The following is a 24,230-nucleotide window of genomic DNA, read 5'->3' on the forward strand; positions in this document are numbered from 1 at the left end:
TCGGTGCAGGATCCTCTTGACAAAGAGTCTTTGAGACTCGGCGAAGATTTCCGGTTAATAACAACAACAGCAACGTTCGTTTCGCTGTTCAGACTCAACATTATTTACCCCGTCGAGGTGTTGAATTTACCCCGGGCTCACGCACCTAAGTAGGCGTTTAATAATCCACGCAGCCACCCGCATGCTAACCGATTCCATCGCTCCATCTCCTCAAGTTGACTGATCACGTGATAACCTAGGTTATGTCAGTTACGCGTTCAGAAATGTGCCCAGGAAACACATTCCTGCGGAGGGAGCTGGTAGGAACGTTGGGTTGCTCGGTCAATTGCCAGGGTCAACGGCGGCGTGGTGTATTCCGCAAATATGGCCGACTGTGAGGGCGGGCACAAGCCGGCGTGAGTAGGTTAAATGTTGAGTTTATAAGGGCACCACGGGGTGACCAGCCCCACCCAGCCCCTCCCCACCCACCCAGCCCCTCCCCAACCTCCCCACCCAGCCTCTCCCCATCCTCCCCTCCCCACCCAGCCCATCCCTCCCCACCCAGCCCCTCCCTGCACGACGGACACTAATCCCCTGTGGGCTGGTGTAACCAGGAGGTTCCTACCAGTATCACAATGTGCCCTCTGCCCATCTCCTGCTGATCAAACGCCTTCCCACCATGTGTCAGTAACGGGGCTTTGTTTGACCATACTTCGCCACGCCGGTCAGTGCAGCTTCTGGACGGAGGCAGACGAGGACTGGGTCAGGTATTGCTCGCCACTGATATTAGCCGTGTTCGGAAATCGAACTCGGGTTAGCCATATCCGTGTCGCAGTGCGCGAACCACTGTGCCACCCACTGCTGCTGGTCACGTGCAATTTGATTCATTTTGTCTTATATATTTATTTTACTTTTTACAGTGCAGAATGGTCCGTGGAAGGCGATACTACAGAACGACTTCTCAGACGCTTTCCAGTGACCTCTTGTCCTCAATCTCAGTGGGCTCCACCTTTCCTAAAACGCCCGAACGAGAGCGATGTTGATCGCATGGCACTCGAACAGAGTTTCATATTGCTTTTGTTTCGTGTGCTATGAAGAAGGGCAATTGCTCGAAACGTCGCCTATTATCTGTTTCGAATTTGGTGTAGTTATTTGTGTTCGTGCACCCGTACCCGACGCAACAGCATCACCAAGTAATCTGTCTTGTTATTTAGCACAGACCCTGACCAGTGTAACGCACACAATGCTGTCACGGCCATTGGGTTTGGTTTAGAGTACAGGGTGGGCCAGATTGTCTTGTGACCGCCATATAATTCCGTAAAACTTCATTTATTTATTTTTAAAGTACATTTTATTTAAAACTAAAATTTATATTAAAATGACAAAAATGTTTGGGATCAATTAATTTGGGGGGGGGAGGGGTGTCACAAGACATTTGGACCGCCCAGTACAGTACTGTAACAGGCTTTCGCAAACTCCAGTCCTCGCGAGCGATCCACCCACCACGCTACGACGTCTCTCCGCCTTTACCAACTTACTCAGATTTCATACGGCCCGCAGCTTCGGTCTTATAACGTGTTATTAATGGCTCGCTAGCTCTGTCAGAATAAATACATCATAAAACTCATGGAAATGTAAGGTATTCTATACAGTTTGTTCAATGTTATCTGACTGAATGAAAGGCAGAATTGCGTTTTTAGAGTTGTTCCCGTCTGCCCGAGTGGCTTATATTTGGTTACATTGTCATTTGAAAAATAAAGGTAATTGTGACAATGAAAATTGTTTTATAACAGTGTGTATTTCCACGTAACTTTTGTGGTTAAAACAATGTCAAAAGGAAGCAAACGAAGAACGCTCGCTCGCGTCAAGAGTGGGACCGCGCGTGTGACGCACAACCGAGATAATCAATGTATTCGTTTGAGATTCGGAGTAAAATTGAGATCTTGTGAATTAATTGCTTATCGCGGCCACGTGGAACTGTGTTGTGTTTAACGGCAAATGATCGTGCGCGCGTGGAACGAGTTCATTTTAGTTAGACTGATGGCCTTAATCTAAGTTGTCTTATGGTTGTTGTTGTTGTTTGACTTGCATCCCACTGGGATGTTTGTACACAGCGTTGGTGTACGGTGTTTTTTTATGCAATATTTTGCTGTCTTTTCTTGGATTTTCTGTTTGCACTTAGTCACATATTCACTTTAAGATGTTTTTTGTTCATGTTTTTTGTTTGTTGCGGTTGCACCCGATTCAAGAGCCGAATGGCTCACAGTGCTATACCTAATAAATTAACTTGAACTTGAACATTTGTAATTGGAGGTCTGTTAAAAACAAAGCTTAATAGCTCATCAGATTCCTTTCAGTGTCAATACAGAGTCTGAATGGGGTGGGTAGAGGTGGGGGGCAGGAGTCAATTGGCACGGGCTTTGGTGGTAGGTGTGGCCGCTAGCACTGGAGTTTGGGAAAACCCTGGCTCAGAGAACCCTTAGCCCAAAAACTCGGCCACGTGCACTTGTCACCCCCCTCCCCCTCTCTCTTGTGTCATCGTGAGCCGCGTGGCCTCCACTTACTGTTGAATCGGTTTCTTTTTTGGCGAACGTTCAGGGTGTAGGCTTCGCTCGCGGTCGTGTCGGCTTCACCTTTCCTGTGTCCAGCTTCGGACGGAGCGAGGCATTGGGACGGGCTTTGCGGCCAAGGGCATCAGAGACACCGCGCAAACAACGAGTCGACTTCACCCCCCACCCCCCCAAGCTACCGGTTCATTTGTTTTGTTTTTTTGTCGAGGCCACTCTCTTTAAGTGAGGGCTCCCTGTTTGCGTTCCACCTCCTTTGCTTCCTTACGCACCCCCCACCCCCACCGCATCATAACATTGCTAGCTCTCGAAGTGGAGGAAGAGGGAGGGAGGCAGGCAGGGAGTGTGCGACAAGGCAAGTCTTCTCGAACGTTCTCTCCTCCCGTGTTGCTTGCACCCAGCCGAGGCCACGCTCGCAACGCGTTTATCAAGCTCCACACGCGTGCGAGCAGCAGCGAGTGCGTCATGACCTGGGTAAAGAGAAGAGAAGTCACAGATTCCCCCCCCACAACCCCCCACCGCCTATCATCCGCTGCCCAAACAACGGTTGCTCAACCACTGTTGACAACAGCCTTGAGCCGTTGCCGGAAATTCCACATTCCCGTCGTATGGACGAGCAGCCCGTCCACATTATTTGCACCCTTTGGTTGGTTTTGCGTGCCACGTTCGGCATGATGACGCGTGTCGTGGTGTCATTGCGGTGTCGAAAAACACGTGGTACAACATGGAAACATGATGTCATATGTCACGATGTAATGCCGAGCTAAACGCGTAATTTTCGGTGCAATTTCCAAATTGGACAAATTTGCATCGCCGATGCCGGCACACAATGGCCTACTCTTTTCGAATGATGTCACGTGATTGTTTTATAATCCACTGCATGTACGCACGTTGAACTTCTTTCGCACCGTACGTACGCCAACCACGCGAATCGGAGGTGCGGGGGAATGACGACAACCTGAGCACAAAAAGCAATTCTTAAGAAATTACTTTTTGTTTTTATTGTTTACGGTCAACATCACACCGCAGTATTAACTGGGGGCGGCTCGCTGGGTTAGAACCGCAAACTTCGCAACGAAGGACGAGCGCTATCCGGCTGTGTCACTTTGATGCCCCCGAAATTAACTCATGGTAATCTTACAGCGCCGGAACCTCTCCGCTTTTACAGAAGCGTCTGATCGTCGGACATCAAATGTTAAACCCGTAATCGTACAAAAAAACGCCGGTGATGTATAGGAAATATATATCATTGTAAACTTTTTTGGGAGAAAAAATCAACGTTAAACCAAGAAGATAGGGCGAAACAATAGTTACCTCTTTTCAGTGAGGTCAAATGTATTCTTACCCTTACTTAAGGCCCCACAGAATCACTAATAATACTATTACGATTCTTAATTCGTACGTTTTGGGTGAGATCATCGTGTAGGTTTAATGTCAATTCTTAACTCGAGATCTCCACCCAACAGAGCTAATCAAATCAAGTTGCCACGCGGGCATCTACGTAAATTGATATTTTTTTCAGAAAACCCACAGAGGAATGTTGAAGGGCGAGCAGAATTTGACACATTTTACAAAATGGTAAAAAATACATCAATTGGCATATTTGCCTGTGACGTGACAACTCGATTTTATTGGCTGTGTCGAGTGGTGGAGGGCTTAAGAGTTAAAACATTGACATAATACCCACTACACGAAGATCGAACCCAAAGTTAACCAATTGTGAATGAAATAGGTTGTGAAAGCATACGTATAAATGACGTGATACTAATAGTCTTATCATATAATTAGCCAGAAAAGCCTCGCAGAGTCTCAATACTCTCTTTCAAGCGTGTGCTGTCACATTGAGATGCTGGACCATGAAACCCGTGGGTAGTGAAGAGTCTGGCTTCGTGTTGGAGGAGGAAACCCGCCACGCGTTCAAGAGAGGGAGAGGGAGGGGGGGGTAGCGTCCAAAGCCCAACAGATGGATTCAATAATCCATCGTTATACATTGGGATGTTTGACCCAAGTCCATTATGAATGAGCTTGGCTTCGTGTGGGAGACAAGCTACTGGACATCTGTGAATAAAAGCTTTGTAGCTCATCGGATTCCTCCGGTATAAATACTTCTGATAAAGCTGAGCATGGACCGGTCCACTCTTTAGTTTTTTCTGTTCTGCCCGCATCGTGATTAAATCCCACAGCCTGCCGGATTTTTGTGAGTCTCACGAATCTGTACGTGATCCGTCAACCCTTGCCTCCAAAGCGCTGGATCACAGCTGTTCCACCGCCACCACCACCACCACCGCCGCCGCCACCACCACCGCAACAAACAACGCGCTCCCGGGAGGACTCGCGCAGGAATCCAACTGTCCACTTCACGTTCGGGGCCTCGACATTAGAGCTGGAACCAACGAGTCGATGATGTCGAGAAATCTAAACTACAAATCGCGATCGACTAATTTTTTGTGTGGTGGTGGTTTGATTAACTTGTGTCTCAAACAACAAATGATCCTCTCTCCACCCAGCCCCACTCCTCCCATTTTTGGATCCACGACGGACGGACGGATAGAATAATCCCGTGGGCTGGTGTAACCAGGAGGTTCCTACCAGTAACAAAATAAGATTTCTATTCTCAGAAGTCAACACGAGTACTGTGATGAGATGTCATAAACTGGGAGCAAGCTCGCTCCGCTGACTGCCAGACACACTCGGAAACAAAAGACAAAAGATCTCCCCGTGTAGGCGACGCAGGCTGTTGGGGCAAGTGCTGTTAGCGAGCGCCTATGAAGGCCGCACGAAGGGGAGGTGGTGTTGCCAGTAACGCGCCCGGCCGCCTTTGTCTTCCCGCTTGCGACGTTTACACAGGCTGAGTAAACCTAGGGGATAGTGCTCCGGGACCGGTTAAAATGTTCGTTGGCTGTGAGCGGGAATCGAACTCTGGTGGCCGGGTTCGCAGTGCAAGTGCGGTAACTCGTGCGCCACCGCTCCCCACCCACGCGCGCACACACCCCAACGCACACCCCAACCACCCCATCCATCCACGTGCATTGAGTCGGCGACCCTCGATATGGGGAAGTGCATCCCAAAGCTGAAGGGTAAACGAGTCGGACTTGCCCGTGTTACGTGAGTGGTATTCCGTCGCGCCTTATTGTTCACGCTATCACCGTCAGTCCACGACTGGGTGAAGGCCGACTCCAAGCCACCACCATCGTCAGCCTTGGCCAATCCACTGCTGGGTGAAGGCATCTCTAAGCCACCACCACCATCGTCAGCCTTGGCCAATCCACGACTGGATGAAGGCCGACTCCAAGCCACCACCACCATCGTCAGCCTTGGCTGATCTACTGCTGGATGAAGGCCGACTCCAAGCCACCACTACCATCGTCAGCCTTGGCCAATCCACGACTGGATGAAGGCCCGACTCCAAGCCACCACCACCACCGTCACCCTTGGTGAATCTACTGCTGGATGAAGGCCTCTCCCAAGCTCTTACCATCCCGCACGATCCTGCCATGTAACAATCACGATCTGTATTCAGAGGAATCCGATGAGCTATGAAGCTCTTTTTTCCACAGATCTAATTTCATCGCTCCATCTCCTTCGGTTGTTCGACTCCCTCTCCGACGCGTTCCAAATCACGAGCTGCACCATTCTCTCCCCTCCCAGAAACAAAATAAATCGCCCTCTTCTGCCCTCGTCCGCCCGCCGAAGATGGAGTTGTAAGTTCGCGTGTACATCGTCCCAATTTGCCGTGCCCCTGCGGGGTTGGCTCTTACCCCCCGCTCCCGTTCAGTGGCAGATCCAAAGGGGGAGGGGGGTGGGTGGGTGGGGTAGATCGCCCCCCCCCCCCACCTCATCATCTCGTTGAGACCCCAAAAAGGTATATTTTATTGATACTTCGTGACTATCTATCACGCGTGAATTGTATTATTTGTAATGTCGGGCGCGAGAAATAGTGCCCCTGCAAGCAGTGGCGTGAGTGAGAAATTGCAGGGCTGCGCCTAGAACCTCCCGCACCCGGCCGTCAACGCAAGCGCGTCACTGCCAGGCACGGATGAGTGAATTCGGCGTTGTTCGCGATCCCAGTGTTGCGGGTGTCACATTGCGTGGCGCGTGCGTGCGTGCGTGTAGTGTTTAAAGGGCGCACCTTACGAAGCTTAAACAGGAACACATAATGACACGATTGTTGTGATTTCCCTCCGCCGTTGTCTGTTTTGCGGGGTTCCGGCGAGGCTGTCAACATTTTGCATCCACGAGATGACGGTGATGAGTCAGTCGCTCTTCCACACACAACACCCCACACACCCCCCCCGGTGCAATTTGAGGCAATTAACTTCGAGTGCTTGGGAGTTGGTACCCACCCCGGCGCTGACGCAGATCATAGCCCTCCATCTGTACCCTGCTATTTAAACATACTGCCTCCCATTCATTAAACATTCGCCCCGCTAATGTATGTGTGCGTAGAGGGAAAAAATGCGCTTTTTGTGTGTGTGTAAGTGTGTTTGCAATGCGTGACTCATGGCATCTTTATTATAAAAGCGTCGGCGTTCGGTGTGTCCGTTGTTAACTAAATTAGAAGAGAGCCTTTCCGGAGGCTTGAATCAAAAAGTTATAGACCCCCCCTTCCCCACCAGATGTGGGAATCAATAATTGATCCAACAGGTTTACAAACATTAAAGCCGCCACGGCACGCGAGGGGGGTGGGTGGCCACCACAACGCCCGACCGCCTTTGTCTCCCCAGTGGCGATCTTTATACCCACCGCACCGGGTACCCAATTTGAGGCTGAGTCGACCTAGGGGAGGCGCAGGACCGGTTCGGATAATCGTCACCGGTGTTGGCCGTGAGCGGGGATCGAAGTCGGGCACCCGGGTTCGTAGCGCATCGTAGCGCTAACCACTACACCGCTGCTCCCTCCATAGAAAAAAAGTAAACACACGCACGCCTGTGAACATACGTTCGATTGAAATTGCCAAGGAATGGAACTTCCTCCAACGGAGAGACGGAGCGATGAAATCCGTTCGTTGTCACAGGTGCTGGGTGGTGCTCACAGCACTTGCCCCAACGTTCTGTTACGGCTATACGGGGGTTCTTTGTCTTTGTTGTTGCATTGCAGGGTCGTGAGAGGTGGTGGTGGCAAGTGGAGGGGAAGGGGAGGGGGTGATTGCCCCTACCGCCCCCTCTACCCTCCACGAGACCCAGAAAATTGGTATTTTATTGATATTTACCACATATAATGTATTGATTATATTTTATGGATGTAAGGGCCCTATTTAAAAACAAAATCAGGAACACCCCCCCCTCCGTCCCCCCTCCCTCCGTCCCCCCTCTCCCCCATCCTTCGGGAAGTTTCTAGATCCATCTCTGAGTGGCAGCGGTGGATTGGGGAGGCCTTCACCCAACAGTGATCCGACCATGGCTGATGATAAATTGCAACGTTGATTCATAACACCTGTTAATAATACCCTGCATGGACAGCGATAATTGTTTACATGCGTCAGAATATTCGTAAATCCACTGCTGGATGAGGGCCTCCCTATTGCAGTCGCTGGTCACGTGGGGGCGTTATCTGACCATACTTCAACACGTGGGTCGGCTCGGGTTAGTGAAGGCGGAACAGCATAGACGTAGGAGCATCGAAGTACAGTCCAACAACGGATTTTTTGATGCACAGCCCACAATTATGTCGGCTTGCATTAACATCCATTGTTGTACCGTACTTCCATGCCCCCAAGGAGAGCCGTGCCTAGGGTACGGCGAACCGTGGGCGACTGCCCCGGGCCCCGTGTTTTGGGGGGGGGGGGGGATCCCACAACCTTTCTATGGACGGTCCTGCCCCCAAGTCAAATGTGCCACTCCTTCAACCAGCAATAACCAGCACTAACTAGCACTAACTAGCACTAACCGGCGTGCTGAGATGTGGTCTGGTCAATTAGATCCCCTCTATGGATCCACACGACAGTGGCAAGGTCCTGGCTCCATCCAGCAGTGGACTGAGCAAACGGGCTGCTGCATGCTACGCGTCCTATTGTTGAGGTGTGTTTTGGTTGACGTTTCTGTTGTTGTTGTTGTTTTTCCGGCGCACGGGGGCGTAAACGATATGCGTGACTCATGGAATTTAACAAGAGGCAATAGTGGTGGGCATTTTAATACACGTGATGTTCTTTGGGTATTTCGGTAAAGCCACGTAGATATAAAAAATAATCAAAAAAATAACAATATCACGACATTTCGATCGCAACACAAGCAATCGTCTTCAGATGAAAAAAAAATAGATCAAGTTAAATTTATATTTTTTGGCAGATGATAACTTTTTTGGAGAAGCCAGGAATAAAATCGGATTTTTTTTCTTCCAAAATAGCAAAGCGGAGAAACAAAACGTGCGGCAATGATGCAAAATAGAAAATTGTGAACACACACACACACAGCGGCTAATTAGGCAGCTAACGGCGCCCGCGTGATAGTTTGGTCACGTTGTTGATAATTATTATCATTTATATTCTCACGACGCTGGTTTATCCAGGAAAAAACAGAATGTATTTATACTCGAGGAATCCGATGAGCTATGAAGCTTTTTTTTCACAGCTATTTCCACGTAAGTCTCGCTGGGTCTCAAGGCTCTTTCTGGTCAGGGATGTTCCTGCCCAGTTGAGTAGCGGTAGGGGGCGATGTTTGCCGCTGTGCCCGTGATTCCAATTGAGTGATTTGCAGGTACATTTTTTTCGTGTGTGTGTTAGGCATTGGTGATGCTTGGACTAATACCGGTTTACACGTCGTGTGTCATTTGCTATTTGTTCGGTTGTTTTACATCGTAATGGTGTTTATGGAAGGATCAGAGGGATCAAAGAGTTTATGTAACAAAAACAAACACTGACGAACATTTACAATTCTGCAACCCCCTCCCCGCCCTCCACCCACCAACCCCTAATACAATTCCTGATTAAGCTCCCAGCACGTGGAACGAAACGTCGGACGTGAAGCCGGACAACAGCTGTGGTGGTGCTGGTGGTGCTAGTGGTGGTGCTGGTGGTGGTAGTGGTGGTGCTGGTGGTGGTGGTGCTGGTAGTGGTGGTGCTGGTGGTGGTGGTGGTAGTGGTGGTGCTGGTGCTGGTGGTGCTGGTTGTGCTGGTAGTGGTGGTGCTGGTGGTGGTGGTGCTGGTGGTGGTGGTGCTGGTGGTGGTGGTAGTGGTGGTGCTGGTGCTGGTGGTGCTGGTTGTGCTGGTAGTGGTGGTGCTGGTGGTGCTGGTGGTGGTGCTGGTGGTGGTAGTGGTGGTGCTGGTGGTGGTAGTGGTGGTGCTGGTGGTGGTAGTGGTGGTGCTGGTGGTGGTGGTGGTGCTGGTGGTGGTGGTGCTGGTGGTGGTAGTGGTGGTGCTGGTGGTGGTAGTGGTGCTGGTGGTGGTAGTGGTGGTGGTGCTGGTGGTGCTGGTGGTGGTGGTGCTGGTGGTGCTGGTAGTGCTGGTTGTGCTAGTGGTGGTGGTGCTGGTGGTGCTAGTGGTGGTGGTGCTGGTGGTGCTGGTGGTGCTGGTTGTGCTAGTGGTGGTGGTGCTGGTGGTGCTGCTGGTAGTGCTGGTTGTGCTAGTGGTGGTGCTGCTGGTGGTGCTGGTGGTGCTGGTGGTGCTAGTGGTGGTGGTGCTGGTGGTGCTGGTGGTGCTGGTTGTGCTAGTGGTGGTGGTGCTGGTGGTGCTGCTGGTAGTGCTGGTTGTGCTAGTGGTGGTGGTGCTGCTGGTGGTGCTGGTAGTGCTGGTTGTGCTAGTGGTGGTGGTGCTGGTTGTGCTGGTTGTGCTAGTGGTGGTGGTGCTGCTGGTGGTGCTGGTAGTGCTGGTTGTGCTAGTGGTGCTGGTTGTGCTGGTTGTGCTAGTGGTGGTGGTGACGGCGTCACTCGCCACTGACGTGAGCCAAGCCAGGAATATTCGTCGGGGCCGCCACCTGCTCCATCTCCATCTCGATGCAGTCGCCGTTTGTGCTTCGTGTGTTTTCCTCCTTTCGTGCTCCCGCTGTGGTGAATGTGGCGGCCTCTAGCGGCTGCTGGGAAGGGGGGGGTCACTCGAACCCAATCATCGATCCACATACGCAACCGGCATTCACCAACGTTTCCAAGTGATGACGACGACGACGATGATGATGATGCTGATGGTGACGATGATGATGATGATGCTGGTGACGATGCTCACGATGATGATGCTGACGATTATGATGCTGCTGATGGTGACGATGCTGATGCTGCTGCTGATGACGATGATGATTGATGATGATGATGCTGATGGTGACAATGCTTTATGATGATGATGATGACGATGATGGTGACCATGATGATGGTGACGATGGTGACGATGATGATGGTGACGATGATGATGATGCTGATGGTGACGATGATGATGGTGACGATGATGATGATGGTGACGACGATGCTGATGATGGTGACGACGATACTGATGATGATGATGGTGACGATGCTGCTGATGGTGACAATGATGATGATGCTGACGATTATGATGCTGCTGATGGTGACGATGCTGATGCTGATGATGCTGATGGTGACGATGCTGATGCTGATGATGATGCTGATGATGATGATGCTGATGGTGATAATGATGATGCTGATGATGCTGCTGATGATGCTGATGTATATTTACCCCGAGCTCGCAGCACGGACCCCGTGCGTACAGAGTTGGGGGCGGGTGGGGGAGGGGTTGCGGGGGGGGGGGCGCGATAGCGCTTCAGTGACGTCATTGAGGGGGAGCCACGCGTCCAGTCGAGAGGCGGGGGGGGGGATCGTCGCTGTGGACAGAGGGGAGGGGGGGGTAGAAAGCGAGAGAGAGAGAGAGAAGATGGGGTTGTGGCCTGCAGAGGAGGAGGTTGTGGCTGGAGAGAGACAGGAGGAGGTTGTGGATAGCGAGAGAGGAAAGATGTTGTGGCTGGAGAGAGGCAGGGATACGAGGTTGTGGCTGCAAAGGGACGGCGGGAGGAGGCGATTGTGGCTGGAGAGAGATAGAAGGGGGTGCGTGGCTGGAGAGAGGGAGGGGAGGGGAGTTCGACTCGCTCTCTTACTCTGCGCACACACGGGTGGACAGCCGGGGCGGGCTGGGTGGCGGGGTGGGTGGGTGGTGGTGGTGTGCGTAGGGGTGGGGGTGAGCGGGCATGCCGGAATGAACTGGGCTGGGCTTGCTATGGGAGGTTGGGCTACGGTAGAGCAGCAATGCATGCGGGCGTTGGTGCATGAGTGGTGGTGGTGGGGGGGAGAGATGAGTTGGGGGGAGGAGGAGTGGGGGGGGGCGTGACGTGCGTACCACGTTATCGGGGCAGCCCAACGCCACTCGTGCTGCGGCGATTCTATTTGAGCTGCGAGCGAGGCGACGAGCTGGGCAGTCGGTGGGCGAGTCGAGATCACGCGGCACGGAGAGAGAGACAGCGAGAGACAGAGCGAGAGAGAGAAGCAGCAGAGAGAGACCAAGCCGCGCGCAGTGGCTGGAGCGAGGTGGTGAGGTTATCGAAGGGGACGTTACCGCCACCTTCTTTGCTTTGATCGGCACTCGAATCATCTGGGTCGTCTTGCAGCACCACCGTTTGCAAAGTCGTCGTCGTCATCCACCACTCCTCCGGCGTCTGAGACCCACGGATGTGTTGCCGTGGAAGCTCTCGGTGAAGAGTGTTCCGTGCTCCGTACGCAGAAGCAACAGCGGCTGCTGATTCTGATTTATCTCCGAAGCCTCAAGAGCTGAGCGGAAGACTCAACGTTTGTTTATTTTCTTTGCAAAAATAATCGACATTATATACCACTAGCCCAAGCATTTCTAGTTCAAAAGTAGACCTCGTGCGTTTTTTTGTTTTTTGCACCAAGTCGCAGCAAAGCGAGACAGACCGATTCGCAGTCCTGCACTGTTGGTGTGGATTTAATTTCTTTTTTTAAATCCGCATTTCTATTTGGCCGTTGCCTCCCCCCCCTTCAATCGTTAGCGAAGTTACCCGGACGTCGCGGCTACTTTACTTTCTCCCTCTCTCCTCCCATCCTCTTACATTTGACTTTTGATTCCGGATTTCTGTGTGTGTTGGGAGTGGGGGGGTGAGGGGGGCCCAAGAAGGAGCGTGCTACGGAAATCGCCAAGAAGCCCTTTCATCGAGTGTTCCAACCCACCCCATACGAAGACGAAAAAAACCCAACAACTCCTGAGTCGGATCTTCGGAGCGAAAGAGGGACCCCCATCCCCCCCCCCTTCACGGTGAGTACATTCCACGTCACTGCACCACCACGCCGACTTGCACGCTTGCTCCACCGCCAGACGAAAGCCACCCCGACGGCGCCGTGCCCTGCTCGTTTTGGCGTGGGAGAGGTCTCGTTCGAGGCCGGCGAGCTCGAGGCTGGCAAAGGCGAGCGAGCGTAGAGCCGCATCCGTGCGCGCGCGAATTCGAGATGCCCTGCTGATCCGACTTGAAAACGTGGGTGTGCTAACCGCTGCGCCACCGCTCCGTTATTCACCCCCCCCCCCAACGCCAACGTGGACATTGACTGCGTCGCAATGCGACCCTGACTGATGACTTTATTCGAGGAACTAGTTGATTATATTTCACGGTGGTGGTGGTGATGATCGTAATGTGATCGGCTCCAATGTAGGACGCGGGCAGGTTGTAGTATTGTAACCGGAGCGGTGACGATCATCGGCATAGTAAGAACTAGGCTAGCGAGAAATGCCCTTTATTTTACCCAGGGGAAAACCTCACGGAGTGCCAAGACTCAGGAGAGGCCTGCTGCAATTGGGGATGCTCGGTCAGTTCCGTTGATGTGAGTTTGGCTTCACGTGGCAAGAGACACGGAGATATGGGCTGACACTATAAACTAAAATACAAATTTTTTTTAACCAGATGAGGCCCACTGAGCTATAGTGTGGCTCTTTTTCAGAAGCGACTTGGCCACAAATGATTGTTCAACGAAGTGGCTGATCGTGTGGACATTTATAGCAGCCAAATGTTCTAAACGCGTGACGTTGATTCGAAATGTTGGAGGGGGGGGGGAAACGGAGGACCCGGAGAAAAATCCACGCGACCACAGGAGAGAGAGAGAGAGAGACACGCAAACTCCAAATATACAGACATCAGGGTCTATGATCGAACCCACGACCTCTTGCATACCAGGCGAGATCGTTAACATCTCGCCACCGTGGCACCCCCATTGGAAAACTCTCCGCGCAGATAGTTCCGATTGAAGAACACGGCTCTGCATTCGATATATATCATCGCCACCTCGCGGCGCGAAGGTCTGCATGCGATAACATTTTATTTCCAGGCAGTCCGTCAATCTTAACAGCGGTGCTAGCCAGGTTGCAACCCTGCTTAGGTTTCCGCGTGTTGCTCGCAGCAAATCGATAGCGCCAGCTGCGCGCGTTATCACGCATGTTCCCACAGCGATGTGAAATCGATGACTTTTGATGACAGGATCATAAATACATCAATTTTTGTTCAGTTGTTCGCCACGTAACGGCGAACTTGGTGAAGCCTTGTTGCGGCAGCAGCGGTGAGCGCACTGCGCTAAGAACCTGCACATGCAGCGATCCGACCGAGTGAAATCCAATACCCGCTCAGAGCTATTTGCATTGGCGGCTCGGGATATATGAACCAGGACCTGGTCAATCTCCAGCCCGCCCCGACACCATCCCTTGCACACACACACGCGCGTACCAGCGCGGTGAAGTATGGTCAAACATCCTCTACGATCGGTAACGCCATGGGAATGACAAGAGACTGTAAAGAATTATTACCTTTTTTGGGGGAGGGTTTGTTTAAAACGGCAAACTAGAACTCGGGTTACCGGCAACACGATGGGAGGTGTGGCGAGTGGGCATTGTCGGGAAGACGCACGCTGTTGACGAAGAAGAAAAAAGAATTCACAATTTCACGAGCAAGTGAAATATAAATTCCAGCCATTCTCAATCCACCGATGGGTGAAGTTAGACCTCCCCCCATGCCTTGGCGCTCACGGTGAAGGCGAGAGAGTTGACCATACTTCACCATGCTGGCAAAAGGGGCATGTGGGTGGGGTGAGTGCCCTGCTCTGCTCTGATATAAACTCGCCGCTACTGCTGACGTTATAGCCGCAACCGGGAAATGTTGAACTCGTTTGTGGGCCGGGTTAGTGACTACAAATGCGCTAACCACTTGGCCCACCGCTCCCCCCTCCCTCCACTTGATATACACGATACTAAATCGACTTGCGCGCACTTTGGACTGCCCCTAAGACCACCACCACCGCCGCCACCACCTGTGCAGGGCAAGCTATAGCGGTTGAAGTGCAAATTGCTGATGCGGTCATTGACCAAGAATACCTTCCCGATAGAGCTGGAGAATGATTTTTATTTTAGATGTCATCGCCACTAGGGGGACATTGAACGCGCACACGCGTGTAGCAGAACGGTGAGAGATGGTTGAGAGTTGCGGGAGGCCTGAAATCCAGCAGTGGATTGATCATGATGATGATTGCTACGTACAGCTCGTTATTGCCAAGCCACTGTCGGTGTGGTATATTCACTCCCCGCCTTTGTCGGGCGTTGCGGTTATTTTTGACCATACTTCACCACGCTGGTCGGTGAAGGCGGCGTACGAGGCGTGGATGTGGACGCATATAAGTGGAGTACAGCAAATGATGTTTGAGAGTCGATGGGACATTCCACTGGAAACCATCCGATGGCAATGCCACGTTTGCTTCTTATTCTGTGGTTCTTTCGGTAAAGTCACGGGGATAGAAAAAAAAAATAACAATTAAATCATAAAAAAGAAAGTGAAAAAATAATAATAAAAGGTTTGCTTCTGTAAAAAAAAAATTATAAATGCAAAACCCCCTTCGTCGATCCACTGCTAGATGAAACCCTCCCCCCTCCCACCCGCCCTTGTCGGTCTCATGGGGGGGGGGGGGTTTGACCATACTTCACCACGCTGGTCAGTGCCGGTTAGTTGAGGAGGGCGGGCGGGCGGGGGGGGGGGTAGAGGAGGGGGCCCGCTGTGAACGGGGCCAATTTCACCCACCCACTGACGCCAGCCGCTGCCGGGAATTGAACTCAGGTGGCGGTCCGGCTGTTGCGCAATAGCGCGTGTTTACACTGAGCGGTCACCGTGAGATAATGTAATAAATAAATATGTCCTTTGTATCCTCACGTTAAATATACATTATTCTTGTTCAGCCTCTCGGTCTATTTGCCTTCCGGCTTTCTTATAATCGTGATTTAGTATTGTTCAAGCAAACCTCTGGGGGGGGGGGGGCGGTTTTCAACGTGCTCTTAGGCTGTGGGGGGCTGTGGGGGGGCGGTGGTGCAGCGGTTAGCGCTACGCTGCGCTACGAACCTGGCGACCCGAGTTCGATTCCCGCTCACGGCCAACACCCAGTGACGATTATCTGAACCGGTCCTGGGCCTCCCCTAGGTCGACTCGGCCTCAAATGAGATACCTGGTGCGACGTGTGAGCATCGCCACTGGGGAGACAAAGGCGGCCGGGCGTGGTGTTGGCCACCCCACCCCCTCGTGTGCCGTGCCGGCCTTTATAGGTGCTCGCTCACAGCACTTGCCCCTACCGTCTGTTAATGCTATACGGGGGATCTTTATCTTTTTTGTGGCCGTGGGGGGGGGGGTCCCCTTGGCTTACTTGTGAAGTGACTGACTCGGGTCGTGGTGGAAGTGTGATGATGCATCGTTGGCCACCCCGTGCAGGCGATTTAACTCACGCTGCGTACAATTGCAGGTGAAGTTGTTTTCGCGTGCGTGTGCGCGTGCGTGTTGTTTCCACCACCCGTACAACTTTATTCGAGGCACGTTCACGCGTTGATCATCTGGGTGGCATGATACAGAGTGGCAGGGGTGGGGGGGGGGGTATTAGCAATGGTCCCCCCGCGCTGTTATGGGACGTGAATTATCTCCGGAGCGGCCTTGCTGCACGGGGGGCTACGTACGGTGCGAAAAAAGTTCAACATACTTACAACTTAAACTAAACTAAAATTTTATTTTATTTTACAAGCTAAGGCCCACCGAGCTATATAGCTCTTTTCTCTGGCTGTCACAAACGGAGAGCCCAGAATAAGTGGCTTATCACGTGGGAATTCATAGCACACAAGTCGAAGACTCTAAACTTTGCGTGACGTTCATCTCTAAAAAATATGGAGGGCAAAAAGCGGACGACCCCGGAGAGAGACGCCGCAAACTCCAAACACACAGCAGCAGCAGCAGCAGGAAGTCGGGGGTTCGGGTTCGAGCCCACAAACCTCCTGTATACCAGGCGAGGGAGTTAACATCTCCAACGCACATGGCAGCGGCCCGTGTCCGGGTCGGTTGCGAAGCGTCGGGACCTCGGCCGGGAGTCGTGACTTGTGCAGCCCTCGCGTCTCTGCTGCCCAGCCTGCCCCAGCCTCCGTGTTGTGTTTGATATCTCGACGTGCTAAAGCGACGCACCATCCCCACAATACCCCGGGCACCCCATTTAAACCCGTGCGTCTCGTCCAGTGGCCCTCGACCACTTTTGCTCCTGCGCCCCCCCCCCTAATCGACTCCCCAGCCCCCCCCCCCACTCATAGCATCGTGTGTGTTTCGTCGCCGAAAGGTGACGGCCGAACGAGCCCCCCCCCCCGACACAAGCCCCCGGCGGTTGGCGAACAACGATTTGAGAACTGCAGGGCTTTGTCATAGGCATTTCTTAATTTGGAAGATTATTTTTTTTTGCTTAGGGGGGGATGGCGGGTGGTGGGGGGGAGGCGAAGAGCCTACTGGACATCTGTGAAAAGGATCTGTTATAGCTCATGGGATTCCTCCAGTACAAATATTCTAGTTCTGCCAATTTCGGGAGGGTCACCGCAACTCGGCGAGCGACGCTCGCTCGCCCGCGCGCGCGCCCTTAAAGGCGCACTTCCAAAAGCTGCCTCTGCTTCCGCAGCAGCATATGGCTTTTATATTCATATAAATATCTTTCGGGCATTAACCGCACAGATTTATAGAAAGGACGTAGTCAGGAGTTTTTTATTTATTTATTTCTACGATGATCAGAAGCTGGCGTTACCCCAAGAAAGAAATAAACGCGAACCTCATGCGAGAACAAACTACATAAATATTCCACCGACTAAGAATTTGTGAATGCAAAGCACGTGCCCAAGATGATCTCACACGGGAGATCGAGCGAGGCAAACGACCTTTTTTCGCCGTTAATCACTCTTTAACAGCCCGCGGAGATCAGTAAATATACTTATTCATGAGCCCTTTGCCCAAGTACTTGCAGCGAAACAGCAATCACCACCGACCACGACAACCAACAGTGCAATATTCGCACGGGTGGCTACGTACGGTGCAAATGTGAAGTTCAACGTACCTACATGCAAGAGCTAAAAGCGCAGCTCTGCAATTCCTTGCTTTACGCCACTGTTGACAGGGGTATGTTATGTCTTCTTGGTGCTTTAGGTAAAGTCACGTAGAAGGGAAATAATAAAATTATAAAATTATAAAAATAAAACATAATAAAATAATTCTCACGACGTTTCGGCTACAACGCAAGCAGCCGTCTTCACCTGAGGACGGCTGCTTGCGTTGTGGCCGAAACGTCGTGAGAATTATTTTATTATGTTTTATTAATATTATTTTATTATTTCCCTTCTACGTGACTTTACCGAAATAACCAAGAAGATGAATCCCTGCAGTCACGAAAGCTTTAAATCGAAATTTAGGGTATGTTTTGGCCTACTTTTAATAAACGCTGGAAGAGGTGGCAGTCACCCACACTTTACCCCACCACACACGCGCGATCGACATGCCGTGGTGGGCAGACGCGATGTGATTAAATAAAGTTGCATTGTTTCAACTGCTCGACTAATAATACACGCTCCACGACGTTTCGGGCGCAACACAAGCATCCGTCATCAGGTGGGAAAACTTTGATTTATTTTATTTTATATACTCACGTGACTTTACCGAAAGAACCAGAGAATGTATGGATTCCTGCAGTCACGAAAGCTTTAAATCAAGAATGCACATTCCCTTTGCCCTAGCAAAGCCTGCGTCTTCAGACGAGTCAAAGATTCCCCGTATAGCCTTAAGGGACTGTTGGGGCAAGTGCTGTTAATGAGAAAACTTATGAAGGCTGCCACGGCACGAGCGGTGGCCAGCACCACGCCTAGCCGCCTTTGTCTCCCTTGTGGCGATGTTTACACGTCGCACCTGGTACTCATTTGAGGCCGAGTCAACCTAGGGGAGACGCAGGACCGATTCAGCTGCTACACCACCGCTGCCCACAAGGCTCGTGATGACGTAGCCAGGGTCAACTCCACTTCGCTTCCGAGATCTGACGAGATATGGCGAACACACGTTGCCGAGATGTTAACTACCTCGCCTGGTATGCAGGAGGTCGTGGGTTCGATCCCGACCCTGACGATGCCTGCTGTTGTATATTTGGAGTTTGCGTGTCTCTCTCTCATCATCATCATCACGGTGGCTAGGAGATGTTAACTACCTCGCCTGGTATGCAGGAGGTCGTGGATTTGATCCCGACCCTGACGCCTGCTGCTGTATATTTGGAGTTTGCGTCTCTCTCATCATCATCATCATCACGGTGGCTAGGAGATGTTAACTACCTCGCCTGGTATGCAGGAGGTCGTGGGTTCGATCCCGACCCTGACGATGCCTGCTGCTGTATATTTGGAGTTTGCGTCTCTCTCATCATCATCATCACGGTGGCTAGGAGATGTTAACTACCTCGCCTGGTATGCAGGAGGTCGTAGATTTGATCCAGACCCTGACGCCTGCTGTATATTTGGAGTTTGCGGTGTCTCTTTTTCATCATCACAGTAGCTACGAGATGTTAACTACCTCGCCTGGTATGCAGGAGGTCGTGGATTCGATCCCGACCCTGACGCCTGCTGTATATTTGGAGTTTGCGTGTCTCTCTCTCTCTCCGTAGATTTTTCTCGGGGTCCTCCGGTTTTTCCCTCCACATTTCGAAACACGCGTTTTCAGAATTGGGCTGCTTCTATAAACTTCTGCATGCTGAGCCACTTTGTTCAGATGTCATTTGTGGCCACGTGGCTTACTGAAGAAGAGCTATATAGCTCGGTGGGCCTTACCTGGTAAATATATTTTACTAATATTACATTTTATTGCTCCCACTTGCTGTACTGCCACCGCTTGGCCACCTCGTGTGTACAGCCCCAGCTGTGGTTGGGAGTTTCACGAATCTACGTGTGATCCACCAACCTTTGAGCTCTCAGTTTTCGATAGTTTTGTTGTCAAATCACGATTGCTACGCCCAGGCCACCAGACTCAAAACGCCAAGCAGCCAGCAACGAGCAGCACTATTGAAGGTGTAATTGAAAGAGTCAATATGTTCCTTGAACTGAGCGAGGTTATTTTAAGAACCTGGCAAATGAGACGATGATGCGAGGTGGGGATTCCGCAGTGGAGCGGTGAGAGGGAAGAGGCAGAGAGAGAGAGAGCAGTGAAGTGACCTGCAGCGCGGCGAGTGGATGGTTGAGCGAGTGAATGAGTAAGGGGGCGGGTGAGTGGTAGGTGAGTTCATGGTTGAGTGTGCGGGTGAGTGGTAGGTGAGTTCATGGTTGAGTGTGCGGGTGAGTGGTAGGTGAGTTCATGGTTGAGTGTGCGGGTGAGTGGTAGGTGAGTTCATGGTTGAGTGTGCGGGTGAGTGGTAGGTGAGTTCATGGTTGAGTGTGCGGGTGAGTGGGTCCATACAGGGGGGGGGGGTGTGGGGCTCGGGGCGAACCCAACCGTGTGGGCCCCCCAACGCCTTCAAACTAAACCGAAACGATTACATCTGACACAGCGATGTCGAAGCGCTGTTCCCCCACCCCCCAAAACGCGGGGCCCGGGGCGGTCTCCCCGATTCGCCATACCCTTCGGGACGCCCCTGTGCGTACGTCAGTGTGTTGTCAGTCTGGTTAGAGCCGAGTGCTCAACATGCCGTAGGTGTAGCAACAGTCTGTGCGCAGAACACCTGCAACTGCCCGCGGAGAAGTACGGTCAAACAATCCCCGTGTTCCACGCCGAGTAGAGGGAGGCCTCTCATCCGCAAGCAAATCGACAAGGAGGTCATCATCGTGATCACCGTCGAGTAACGTGAAGGACAAATTAAAAATGACCACGTGCTAAATCATGGCACGTGGACCTTGGTGTGAGTCACGGGGCGGCTGTGGTTTTTCACGGACACTGAGCGGTGGCGCAGTGGTTAGCGCGCTGCGCTGTGAACATTCGGGCCAACCCAATTCAATTCCTCCCCCCCCTTGCCCACCCCCCTCCGATTGGTCTGTGTTTATCTTGCACGCAACTCCACGTGCGTTTTTTAGGCTGGCTCAGCATTTATCTGGGACCGCTGGAACAGAGCCAAGTCACCAAGGACGAATATATTAATCACATCTCAATGACGGGCAGCTGTTCACAGCTGACCACGAAAAAATGTTTTTGCATGTCCATGACTAGTCCTGCCCATCGCAATCGGTATCGGATGATGGCCTCCCCCCAAATCCTCCGCTTTCTCACTATTCGCTAAGGATCCTAGCTAGCGCCGTCGATAATGCACACGAGCCGATTTCTTTTCATCGCTCCATCTCCGCTGGGTTGCACGTTCTCTCGGCCGCTTTCCGTTCCCAGAGACCGTCCGCCGTCGCTTTCATCGTAATTCCTAAAAAGATAAAAAGGGGCAGCCCTGCAATATCTTGCTCCACGCCGCTGCTGGCAGAAGGCGCTTCCACTTCGAGGGAGCTCCAGAGAGGCACTCTGGAGGGTGTTTTTGGTCTACTCTTCCTCGCTGGTCAGCGGCGGGAGTGCTCACACTTTGCCCCCACCGCACGCGAAATTCCGATGGGATTGTGGTTACGCGCCCGTAAATAATGGCAAGAATTTTTAAGGAAGTTGCTCATTGTTTGAATTGCCACGCCGTGAGATCGAACAAAAACGTCAATGCAACAACCACGTCTTCATCAACTAAAATAAACTCTTTTTTATTTGACCAGGTAAGGCCCACTGAGCTATGTAGCTCTTTTCCAGAGACGACCCTGGCCACGAATGATAGCTCAAACCAAGTGGCTTATCGCGTGGACATGTATAGCAGCCGAATAATGAATCCAAGGTAACAGCGATACAAATACAAAAGACCCGCATGCATCACAATTAGAATACTTATCTGCGTCACTCGAGCGACCGTCGCACACATATCCGAGCAATCACGCGCGTGCCAAGATTACTCAAATGCCCCGTGTGAATACGTTAAATGAATAATTCGCCGAAACACCGTGATAAATTACCGCCGAAGATTGGGGGGGGGGGGAAATCTAGCCAAGGCCGCCGGGTGTGTCTGCGTCATGCTAATGTGGTGTTGGTGGTTGGCCGACCTTCAAAGCAAAACATACTCATCTTCTTGGTTCTTTCGGTAAAGTCACGTAGAAGGGAAATAATAAAATAATACAAATAAAACATAATAAAATAATTCTCACGACGTTTCGGCCACAACGCAACCAGCCGTCCTCAGGTGAAGAACAGGTCTGTCGGAAAGACAGCGTCTGACAAGACACTAAAATATACACTACTTCAGACGCTGTCTTTCCGACAGACCTGTTCTTTACCTGAGGACGGCTGGTTGCGTTGTTGCCGAAACGTCGTGAGAATTGTATTTTATTATGTTTTATTTGTATTATTTTATTATTTCCCTTCTACGTGACTTTACCGAAAGAACCAAGAAGATGAATCCCTGCAGTCACGAAAGCTTTACATCGAAAAAAATACTCTGTCGAGTGAATTCCTGCCCACGTGGTCACCGAGTCATCGCTGCTCACCCGCCTCTTTCCTCCCCACATGCAGTGCCAGCGGTGAGTTTATCTGCAGCACAGACACTGTTTGACTTCCCCCATAAAGCGGTAGGAATTTTATCGGTCTCCACCCCCCCACCCCCCAGGGAAAGATGATGATGATGGGCATTTCAAAAGAGCAGATGCTAAGCATTTCAACTCACGTCTCCGCCTACACGTTCAGGTGATGATTTTATAGAGCGTGTGCAGAGAGAGAGACCTCTGGTGAATAAATGCCTCTCCTCGCCGTGTCGGTGATGGGGAGGTAGTGTTTGACAAGACACTAAAATACACACTATTATTTAACTTTACCAGGTAAGGCCTACTGAGATATATAACTCTGATTAAGCAGCGACCTGGCCACAAATGATAGCTCAACGAAGTGGCTTATCATCACGTGAAAATGTATAGCAGCCAAATGCTCTAAACGCAGGGGTCGGCAACCTACGGCTCCGGAGCCGCATGCGGCTCTTTGCGGGCTGCTTCTTGACGATATGTACGTATGTACAGTATGTACTCAGATGCATTGCGGCTCTTGAAATACTGAATTTTGTACCGAATTGGAAAGAAATGGCTCTTCTTGTTATTTTGGTTGCCGACCCCTGTCTTAACGCGTGATGTTTCCAAACGTGGAGGTGAAAAACCGGAGGATCCCGGAGAAATATCCACGCGACCACGGGGCAGGAGAGAGAGACACGCAAACTCAAAATACACAGCAGCAGGCGTCAGGGTCGGGATCGAACCCCGCATACGTTCCCGCATTCACCAACCCGCACCACCAAGTGTGGTGAAAAGCGCGGGTTGATGAAGGCGGGGAGCATGGGAGTACAGCACAGCAAGGGCTGTGTACTGCGCTGCCATCTGCGTATATCTGCTGGCGACTTAGCCCCGCGGCAGCCCATAACACCTGTTATGCACGGTGTCCACCTAAGCCAGGCCCAACCCCAGCTTAGCTTCCGCAGCCCGTCATGTTCGAGCACTCTGCGTGTGATATTTACCCGAACGTAGGCCTTAGGGGTTAAATGCATTGAACGCAAACGGCGTAACTAATACCCCGTGTACTTTTACTGTCAGATGTACCCGTCTTTAATTTAGGTGAGTACTGTCCCACGCCTTTCGTAACGAATTCTGACCCCGTGCCACGACGAGAGGGCTTCAGCAGAGAGACAGAGAGAGAGATCGTGTGGCGTTGCTGTTCCTCCGCCGTTGACGCAACGCAGGCTACAGTGGGCGGACTATGTGGTCCATCGTTTGGGTTGAATGGCCACAATAGCATGATGGCTTATCTTGAATGCATCTCTATAATCCCTATGGGCCTCTGTGCCTCTGTGGGTCTCCATGTATCCCTATGTCTCTGTATTTCTATGGGCGTCTACGAAACTCTGCGTCTCCGTGAATTTCTACGGGTCTCTATGAATCTCTGTGTGCCTCTGTGCGCTCAATATGTGGCCCATAGTTTGGGTTGCATGGCCACGACAGCACTGATATACTGATTCGAATGCAAACATGACGCAAACATAATATTCGTAACAAAACACAACTCTGCCCGTTGGCAATCCACTGCTGGATGCGATGATGCCACCATAATCGACATCACAGTTGTGCACAATCTCATCAGGAACCCCCTTCTACCGCCCTTCACCGTCCGTGCCATCGGCTCCCTGCCCCTGTCCATCGAGTCGACTTTCATCTCCCAAGCGACCACGTCCTTCCCTAGCCCATGCACCTGTCACAGAGCCCATTGCAATTGCGAGAGATCCAGCACAGACGATCCCCTTGGGTTTTGATCTTCTACAAAGCTCGTGGTACACCCTAAACCGCATCCGCTGCACAAAACCACGGCAGCAGTAGATGCGGGATACCCTGGTGATGATGATGATGCAGCACTAATGTAAGAT

General features: G+C 51.6%; 1 protein-coding gene across 1 annotated transcript in view; it reads left to right on the forward strand.

Moving 5' to 3' along the window:
- The first annotated feature begins 11,853 nt into the window (after positions 1 to 11,853).
- LOC144733520 (terminal nucleotidyltransferase 5C-like) overlaps positions 11,854 to 24,230 on the forward strand; it is a 46,174-nt gene continuing 33,797 nt past the window's right edge. The window contains exon 1 of the mRNA XM_078615453.1: positions 11,854 to 12,744. The gene's annotated coding sequence lies outside the window, so the exon portion shown is untranslated. The remainder of the gene's footprint in view (positions 12,745 to 24,230) is intronic.

Source organism: Lampetra planeri, chromosome 47 (assembly GCF_965212315.1).
Source record: "Lampetra planeri chromosome 47, kcLamPlan1.2.h2, whole genome shotgun sequence".
Lineage (NCBI taxonomy): Eukaryota > Metazoa > Chordata > Hyperoartia > Petromyzontiformes > Petromyzontidae > Lampetra > Lampetra planeri.